We start from the raw sequence: 10,144 nt of genomic DNA, 5'->3' as shown, positions 1-10,144 counted from the left end.
GCTGGTGGCACTTCTGCTAGGAGTGATGAACTCAGTGAAGGAGGCCGGGCAGTGCAGGGCCTGCTCTGAGTTTCTTCTATGAATCAGGAGCGTGATTCATAGAAGCTGTCCTGCTCTGTCAGTGGTCAGTACCTACCAGAGTGCTTTTCTCAGCTTCTTTCTCTCTTAACCGGCGTGCTCACACCTCACCATAGCTGTTTAGATTATTTGTTGAATTTCTGATTGCTGGTGCCTTCACAAGTTGTTCTCTTGAGACTATGTCCAGCAGTACCTGAGTGCCGTTTGTCATCTTCCAGTTCTCTTGACTTGCAATTTTTGATGTAAGTTCTTGCTGTGTAGCCCAGGTTTCTGGTGCTGAGTCTTCTTCATACTGTAAAAAAAAAAAAAAAAAAAAAAAAAAAAAAAAAAAAAATCTGCTCTACCACAGCCCTATAGCTTCAGCACACACCCTGAATTTTAACGATCCCATCACCATCTTCAGAATACTGAGATCACGAAGTGTACATCACACATGCAGTCAAAAACAATTTTAGGGTGGCACACCTCCTTTTGATACTTAGGGGATATTGAAGCGTGACATATACCTTTGGTGATCTCTGGACTACTGTTTGAAGTAACTAAGCAGGTCTCTCTTTTCTTGTAGATAGTCAGGAGGAAAGGATCAGCGTGTGCATGAACAGTGCTGATCAGAGTATGCTATGCCTCCTACAGTATTTTTCTTAGCCCCATCAATTCCATCCTTTGATCATACTTGTGTTATTCCCTCAGGGGTACTCCAGGTTCTACCAGGGAGGCAAGGACCATTAATCGACACTTCTGGACCCTCAGCTGGAGACAGAAGGCCCAGGGAAAACTTCAGACCAGCTTACTGTCAATATTTTTCTATACACTAAACATGGAACAATATTGAAGATGTGCTGGTGGCAATGAGACACTGTAAAAGGTGTGCAGACAGGAGGCTGAGGGTCTTTTCTTTCATTTAAGATTATTTTCTGCAAAATCTCACAAGTTTACTTTAATTTTAAAGACGGGAAATTGATTGGTTAGAGCAAAACAATGTTGTCTTCTAAATTTAACTCATTTTTTTTTTGAGACAGGGCCTCACTGTGGTGGTCTGAAATGCAGAGATCTGCCTACCTCTGCTTCCCAAGTACTAGAATTAAAGACAGGTACCACTTTGACCAGCCAAGGGAGGTTTTTAAATTGTTGCTTATTTTGTTGGTAAGATCTCACTTGGTGGCTCTGAATTCACAGACTTTATATTCAGTTCATTCATTTAGTAGACATCTGCCCACTGTCCAACTGTAAAAAATTGCCTCCCTGAGGAGAGATGAGATCAGTACTAATCTATAGTGTACACATAAGAATTTAGAAGGCAGCTGGACACTATATCCCTTTATAAAAACAGTAGTAAATTCTTCCCAAGAGCTTATGATTCCCCAATCATGTGTTCTTGACCAAGCTTACAGTGCCAGACCTGAATTCCCTTCTAGACTGCTGGCCTCAAATCCAATTAGAAAGAGGCTGGTTATCAGACAAATAGTCATGCCACTACTGTATCAATGGACAGAGCTATCCAGTCAGGTCACTATTGTGGATGGTAGATTCTACATCAGTTGATGGCTCTTCATTCCCAACAGCTTGCATAGAACCTTCTAAAATTATGAAAGTTTAGCAAGTGGGAAGAAACAGCCATTGATTTCAGTCTTCAGCATTCCAAACATAGGGTGCCTTCGTCAATAAGGTCTTAAGATCTATGTCTGATAAGCAACCAAGGACATTGGCAATACCGTGGGATGTTTGGGGTGTTTCTGGGCCTCTGTGGCTAGCAGCTCACAGGGAGGTACTCCTCATCTGGTACAGGGATTACCATTTAATAACCTCAGGCTTCACAGAGGAGTATTATTCACTCAGGCAGGATACTTTCATTCACCCTTTTCTCATTCATTCATTGTTTTCTTATACATTTTTATTTTATGGGTATGGGTGTTTTGCCTGCACATATGCATCAGCTTGGAAAGGGGTTCTGAGAGAAGGCGTGTCTGAGAGAGGTGAAAGAGATGACCCAAATTCAAAATTGGGGGTTGCAAGCTGCTTCCTTACATTCTGTTTGAGACAGCTTTCCACATTTCTCTTTGTTCCGCTCGAGACATTTCTCCAAGCAGTTGTCACTTGCTATTCTAAAAATTCTCTCAAAAGTTCATTTCTTAGCAACCAGAGCTTCCAGGGACTAAGCCACTACCTGAAGACTATACATGAACTGACCCTGGACTCTGACCCCATAGGTAGCAATGAATATCCTAGTAAGAGCACCAGTGGAAGGGGAAGCCCTGGGTCCTGCTAAGACTGAATGTGATTGTTGGGGGGAGGGCAGCAATGGGGGGAGGATGGGGAGGGGAACACCCGTAAAGAAGGGGAGGGGGAGTTGGCCCGTAAACGGGGAAAGGGAATAACACTTGAAATGTAAATAAGAAATACTCAAGTTAAAAAAAAAAAAAATAAAATAAAAATTTAAAAAAGAAGTTCATTTCTTGCACACCAAAAGACCAGCTTTAATTTACATATCAATGCAGTTTTGACCCCGGGTTCCCTTTTGATTATCCCATCAACCATCACCCCTTGACCCCAAACTCCTTGATTCTTAGGAGGGACAGCAAACACTTTTTTTAAACATTGCCAAGAAATTCAAAGCTCTGCCTGCCTCTGCTAAGCACAAACAGTAAGCTAGCTGGGTGAAATTAGCACTTCTACCACTGTTAGACCTAACTTGCTCAAGAATATGCTTACCCTCCTGTGATTGCCCCTCCCTGAGTCTCTTTATCTCCTTCCTTAGCATCTTTCTGACAAGTTGGCTTATAGTGCAGCTGCCTCTGTTCCTTTAGATCTGTGATGCTCCTTATACAATTCATATTGCATCCTTATATTTTATACGGTTCTGAAATTACATATTTTTGAACTCCAGTTTTTAGCGTTCTTTCCCACAACTTTAAGGCTTGTCCTGAAGGTCACAGTGTTTATAATTTTGCTAAAGACCAAGACACACCATCAAATCCTAGACTCCTGCTGTTTCTCATTATCATGGTTGCTAATGTTAACAGGAAGGACATTCCTCCAAGGAGGAATATGAAAATATGTTCGTTATTATACAAACAAGCTTTTTGCCCACAGCAACCACTGACACTTGTGGAGACCTATGTCCTTCCAGCTCTGTTCCAGGGTCAAGAACCATGGCATGTTGTCCCTTACACATAGCCAAGTAAGACTCAATATATGGCTATGCACCACATGCATGCCTGGTACCCAGGGAAACTAGAAAAGGATGTTGTATCCCTTGGAACTGCAGCTACAGATAGTTGTGAGCTATCATGTGGGCTCTGGGACTTGAACTTGGGTCCTCTTGAAGAGCAATCAGTGCTCTTAACCGCTGTGCTATTTCTCTAGTCTTCAAACTCTTTAAAATTATGTTTTTGTTTGGTTGGTTTTGATTTTTCTGCATCTTGGTTTTGTGTTTGTTTTGTTTCTTTTTGTTTTGTGACATGGTATCTCTGTGTATTCTTGATGGTCCTGCAACTCACACTGTAGACCAGGCTGACCTCAATCTAAGAGAGCCACCTACCTCTGCCTCCTGAGCCCTGGAGTTAATGGTGTGTGCCACCACTGCCCAGCTTAAAAATTATGGTTTTAAATTGATTTAAAATATAGTAATTTTCCAGGGGACTTTCCCTACATCTTTAGTGTTGATAACTTTCCCTCCCACCTTTGCCCTCCTCCTACCTCATATCCCTACTGTCACATAAGCATTCTCAGCCCTAGTCTTAGCTCTAGTAGTCCCACTCTACTTTCACACCACGTGAGTTCTAACATCCCCAGTCTCTGAAGTACTCTGTTTTTCTCTTCTCCGTGTAATAGTTCTTTCTAGCCTCCTGGTCTTTCCTGGAACTCCAAGTTCCACATACTAATCTAGGAATTCAAAGTTGGATGAATATATGAGACAGAGAATGTGTCTTGGCTTAGACTATTTCATTCAGTTTTTGCTACGGAGGATCTGTAATATAAGTTGAAGACAGGTATTTTGATAATTCCAGCATTACTTTCTGCTCAGGACTGTTTTGCTAATCAAGGTCTTTTTTTATTTCCACCTGAGTTTTAAGATTCCTTTTCCTAGTTTTGGGAAGAATATTGGAACTTTGGACAGGATTGCAAAGAATCTATACATTTTTTTTAGCAATACACAAATATTCATGATGTTAATTCTACAATCCATGAGCATAATAGGCCTTCCTATCTACTAGTGTCTTCTTTCAATTTTGTTCTTTAGTATTTTTAAATGTATTATAGAGGTCTTCTCTTCCTAGGTTAGGTTTATCTTATATATTTTTTGAAGGTGTTTTAAGTGGAATTTTCCCCCTCTGATTTTTCCTTAGCACGTTCATTACTAGTGTTTGGGGAAGCTATCAGTTTTTGTATTTCGTTTTGTGTCCTAATACTTTCTTAAAAGTGTTCATCATTTCTAAGAGTTTTCTGATTCATGCTTTAGAGTCTCTTATCTCTGCAAATAGGATGCTTTGAATTCTTTAGATATTTAAGACACTTTTTTTTTCTTTTTTTGGCAGAGTCCCTGTTCGATTCACTATAGTTTAGCGGAAGCTACCTACAGAGTTACCTGTCTAAGGTCTTCATGTGCTTCTTGAATTTTTTTTATCACTCTAAATCGTCTCAAAAGTCCTAGGAAAAGACTTCCAATGGGTGAGGTATTAACAGTCTTGGTGTCCATTTCTTTGACAATTCAGCGTTGTAGTTTAAACATTTGCTAGTATATTGTTGTGAGAGATCACCAAAGGTTGAGGAGTGGAAACGTATACTGTTGAAGCAGCTGTGCTGGAACAAAAGAAGAGATTCTAAAGAGAACCATGTGTCCCTGCCTTCAGCTATCAGACTTCTGAGTCAATAGGCCCCAGGAAATCGGAATTTCCTTGGAAGCCTCATGCTAGAAGAAGAAAAAGTCTGGAGTCTGGTGCCAAAGATTTCACCCTGTTCTGATGATTTACACCACACTGCAAGAGAGACTAGAGCCAATGTAATGATGGTGATTGGGGCATATTATGACCAGGACTGCTTGGTTATGTAAATCTTTTGTTTTCTGTTTACCCCTAATCTCATGTCACAATTCTGAAGATGGACATGGCAGGCTACCCTGTCTCTTTATTTGTTCATCTTCTCAATGTAGTGACAATGAATTAATCTATTTTTTTCTGCTTTCACTAGCACTGTCTGTTTAATGGGCTAAGCGTAGCTTATGATGGGTACTGAAGCTCACACCTTAGCCACCAAGGAAAGCTACTATGTTCACAGTCTAAGATCTACATCTAGCTCATTTTATTACTGCACTCTCCTCTAAACTGTGAGGAACAGGTATTCTACAAGTGAGGTATGAATAGAAGATATGTTCAGTGTCCATTTATCTAAAATTAAATCATAGTTAGATGTTCCTCCCACATACTAGTTTAGAATAGATTTTGACAAATGTATCCCTCGTAAAAATCTTCAACAACCTATTAAGACTGAAGTGAACCTGCTGAGCATGTGTGGAAAAAAAACAAAACAAAACACCTGACTCATCAGAATATGCATATAAAGATTTAAAGATTTATCGTTCATTCATCTGAATACTTAGAATACCACTAAGTGGTAATGATTGAGAACAGAATGGGAAATAGCAGAAAAACCTAAAATAGCTTGGTTTCAATTGATAAACGCCCGGCCTGCAACACCAAAACATTTAAATGGCAGCTTAACTGAACCTATTTAAAACCAGTGTGTTTCAGTAAAACAGGAAGAGAGACTCTGAGACATTGGTGGTCTGAATGTTTGCTGTTATTAAAATAGGAGGAGATAAGCATGCCCCTGTGTTGACATCGTGAGCATCCTTGTTCTCTCAGACGTATAAAAGAATTCTTAGAAAACATGTAAGTCTTTTGGAAACCTGGCATTAAGAGGCAGATATTATCAAGTTGAAAACCTCATATTGGGCACCACTTATTCTTTGGATGTGACAGGAGGCCCTCCCGGAGGACTCCATGCTGATAGAGATACCGGCTTTGATCTATTAAGAGGAACTTCACAGTGTTTACCAGCTTCTGTCATCTTCCAGCTGTAAAATCGGGAGGGGACAGGTACTCTCAAGGTCAGCGCACATCAAAGGATGACTGTCAAGTGAGTGATGTTTCTTTACTGACTGCTCTTAAATGTCAAGTTTTGTATATCTCAAATCGATGAGAAATGTTTGTATCTCTCTTCTGTTTTTTTTTTTTTTTTTTTTTTATTTGATTTTGAGTGGGGTCTAATTACGAAACTAAGACTAGCCTGAAACTGGACAGGTTGGCCTCAGACTTAACCATAATCCTCCTTAGCCTCCCAAGTAGACCTGCGATTATAAACTTAACCCACCAGAAAGATGTTTTTAATTTTTATTATTTAAATTAATTAATATATTGGGCTTTAGTTTCATGTACCCCATGCAGGCCTCAAAGTAATAATATAATTAAAAATACCCATCAATTTATGATCCTCTTATTCCTACCTGTTGTGTGCTAGGATGACTGGGATGTCACCATGCCCAGTTTTATGCAGTGCTGGGAATGTAACCCGGAGTTTTGTGCAAGCTCCTCCCTCTAGTACTCTACCAAGCTATATATATTCTTAGTCCTTAAGAGATATATCCTAAAGACAAAAAAAATCGTATTACAACAAACTGTACTGTCTGTCCTTTTGTTGATCGCGAGTTGTTTGATTGGGAAGTGACTGTGAATATCTCTAAACAAAAACAGAGGAAGGAAGCTTCCAATTGAGGTTTTGTAGCTTTTTTGTTTGATGGTCTCACCTTGTAGAGCCATCGGCATGCAACCCACTAAGTAGACCAGCTCAAGCACTCGCAGATCCACCTGCCGCTCCCTCCTGAGTACCTTGACTAAAGGCAAGCACCACCACACCCAGGCTTTGTTGTTTTAAATATTTTTGTGCTTTGAATATCAAATCTGGAACACCATACTTGCCCCGAAAATGTTTTCCCACTGAGACAACTCTCATCCCTGACTTTTTTTTTATTGTAACCTAGTCTTAAACGAAATGACGAGAGTACATAAAAATACTCTGTCGCTTACATAATAATGGAAAAATGTTCTATGAGATATTATGATTGTGATAGAGATAATGCTGTAGTGAGGCTTACTATTTATCGTGACTTCATAAGAAATTACAATTAAATTAAGGGTGCGCTTTCGAGCGGCGGCCTGAGCTTGCGCATCTGCAGTGATGAGCTACGACTGCGCCATCACTGTCTTCTCACCCGAGGGCCACCTCTTCCAAGTGGAGTGTGCGCAGGAAGTGGTCAAGAAGGGCTCCACCGTGATTGGTGGTTGAGGAAGGGGCATTGTTGTTCTCGGTATGGGAAAAAGAAATCAGTGACCAAGCTACAAGATGAAAGAATGGTACGAAAAATCTGCACTTTGGACAATAATGTCTGTATGACCTTTGCAGGTCTCACTGCTAATGCAAGGATAGTCACCAACAGAGCCAGGGTAGAGTGTCAGAGCCACCGGCTGACCGTGGAGGATCCAGTGATTGTGGAGTACATCACCCGCTACATCGCCAGAGTGAAGCAGCGTTATACAGAGCAATGGGCACAGACCATTTCATATCTCTGCCCTAATTGTGGTTCTGATTTTGATAGCAACCCCAGACTCCATCAGACTGACCAATCAGGCAGATACTATGCTATGGAAGGCCAATGCCATAGGCCAGGGCTCCAAGTTAGTGTGCGAATTTCTGGAGAACTACACCGATGATGCCGTTGAAACATGATCTGACCATCAAACTAGTGAGTGATCAACGTGCATCGGGAAGTGGTCCAGTCAGGTGGCAAAACATTGAACTTGCTGTTGTGAGATGGGATCAATCCCTCAAGATTCTAAATCCTGAAGAAATTGAGAAGTATGTTGCCGAAATTGAGAAGGAGAAAGAAGAAAATGAGAAGAAGACCCAAAGAAAGCGTCTTAAAGAAGAAGGCACTGGTCAGAGCAGCTTTGAGCTTCTATCTGGGGAAGCGGGTGCTGTGGCCCTTGTGGCTATTTGTCTGAGTCTAATAAACTACGACATTTTTTAACTCTTAAGAAAAAAGAAATTATAATTAAAATAGCACCAAGAAGATTTATAGACAAGCCAGTCCTCACTGTGTAGCAACTGCAAAATTATTGGTGCTACCGACTTGTCATATCCTTCAGTGGACTAGGACCTGGTAAAATTGTGAATGAAATGGTTGTCGGTCAAAGGGATCACATTGCCTGATTCCTCTACTTTGTGGGTAAGGAAAAGGATTGGCTTTTCTAAGTATACACGCAGGATGCCTGACGTATAATAAATGTGTAAAAGAAGAAACCTAGAACTACATGACATATCCTTATAGTGGTCTTAATGCTATCTAGGAGAAATGATCCCGCATTACACAATTATATTTAAAGCCCCGATTCTCTGATACTATCACATTGGCAACAGCTGTAGAACACATTAGCATCCAGTGAGTTGAGGCCAGCTTCTGAATTTCTCATATTGTATAAGTTAATAAGAAAAATCCAGGGGGTTGGGGATTTAGCTCAGTGGTAGAGCGCTTGCCTAGCAAGCACAAGGCCCTAGGTTCAGTCCTCAGCTCTGAAAAAAAAAAAAAAAGAAAGAAAGAAAGAAAGAAAAATCCATGTAACCATAACTATATTTCTTTTTCTAATTTGTGTTTTGAAACTGAACAGTCTATGAAGTGCTAGGTATTCTGGAGTTTTCTATGTAGATGAGGCTGGCATCTGACTTGCTGAGATCAATCCTCCCTCTGCCTCCTGAGTGCTGGGGTTAAAGGCAGGCACTGCCATTCCTGGTGCCATTTTTATAGGTGTTTTTAAGGTATTTGGCTAAGATTGGCATTTCTGGAGTGGGAGCTACATGACTCTTTCTATGCCTCAGTAGTGCTTACGCTATACTCCTCTAAATACGATTGTGTATACATTGAAAATTTCAAAGAATCCATGACGTCATCATGGTCCAGATGAAATGATTCACAGCACAGAACAAGCCAGACACATGTAGAATTTTTGCAGCTCGCTGTCAAGGCTGTGTCGTCGTGTAGCAGTGTCACAAAGGTTCAAAAGAACTCATGAGGATCTTTCCTTATTCAACACCACAGTCAAAAGCCTCCAGGTTAAGGCTTTTGGAAGCAAGGTTCCCCTGTACCTTTTCTCTTTAGAAAATGAAAAGAAGCCAGACCCAGGCTTTAATTTACCAACAAATGGGAACGTCTTTGTGAAGACTTATGTCTGAGTTCCAGCAAGGTGTGGGGCTTCTAGAAAGAGCTCTGGGGAGTTGGCTTTCCCTATGTACTTAATAAAGACTGTTATCTCGAGAGGCTCATTGCCTGGATTTCCTTTGCGAAACCATGTGTTAAACGTAAAGAACGTGAAAAGGTGAGCTACACATAAACGAAACACTGGAAAGATGCACGGCATTCAAGTCTGAAAGAAGTTGAAGTTGTTTATGTAAAAAGCCATCCAGCCCTAGAAACCCCCATAGGCACCTCAGAGACATTCACAGATTAAAGGCACTTTATCTTTTCACACTGAACCAGAAAAATCACATGAAAAAAGGTTTAGATGACCTCCAGACGGCTATTCCAAAGCGTGTTTGTTTGCTTGCTTGATTATGCCTATGTTTTGTCTGGTAGCACAGGCAAGCTTCAAACTTAGGAACTTCTGCTTAACTTCCAAAGTGCTGAAGGCATTAACCTGGACTCATACACCCAGCCTCCTGCTTCTCTTCTTGCTTGGCATCTGTCTGCTGGAGACTTATTGTCATGGCTCATTCTGTGACCTATATGGAAACACCTGTTAGAGTGTCGTGATCAGAGCCCAGGCCGACATTTGGTGCTTTGGGGACAGAGAAGGAGGCAGGTGGATGATCAGAGTGAATGGAACAAAACTGCCATTCTCAGTTTTGATTAACAGCATCAGTCTCTAAAGGGTGAGCTACTCCCACATGGAACTGCTCGGAGAAACCTAGAATGTTGAGGGTGGGGAGAGACATATTTCTGGTGTACAATGCTTTCCTG

The 10,144-nt window shown here is 40.9% G+C and overlaps 1 pseudogene; it reads left to right on the top strand.

Annotated features, from left to right (window-relative positions):
• The first annotated feature begins 7,311 nt into the window (after window positions 1–7,311).
• LOC116913232 lies at window positions 7,312–8,161 on the top strand (annotated as a pseudogene).
• Window positions 8,162–10,144: the final 1,983 nt, after the last annotated feature.

The sequence above is a fragment of the Rattus rattus genome, chromosome 12 (genome assembly GCF_011064425.1).
Source record: "Rattus rattus isolate New Zealand chromosome 12, Rrattus_CSIRO_v1, whole genome shotgun sequence".
Taxonomy (NCBI): Eukaryota; Metazoa; Chordata; class Mammalia; order Rodentia; family Muridae; genus Rattus; species Rattus rattus.
This window is presented reverse-complemented; position numbering and strand designations above follow the sequence as displayed.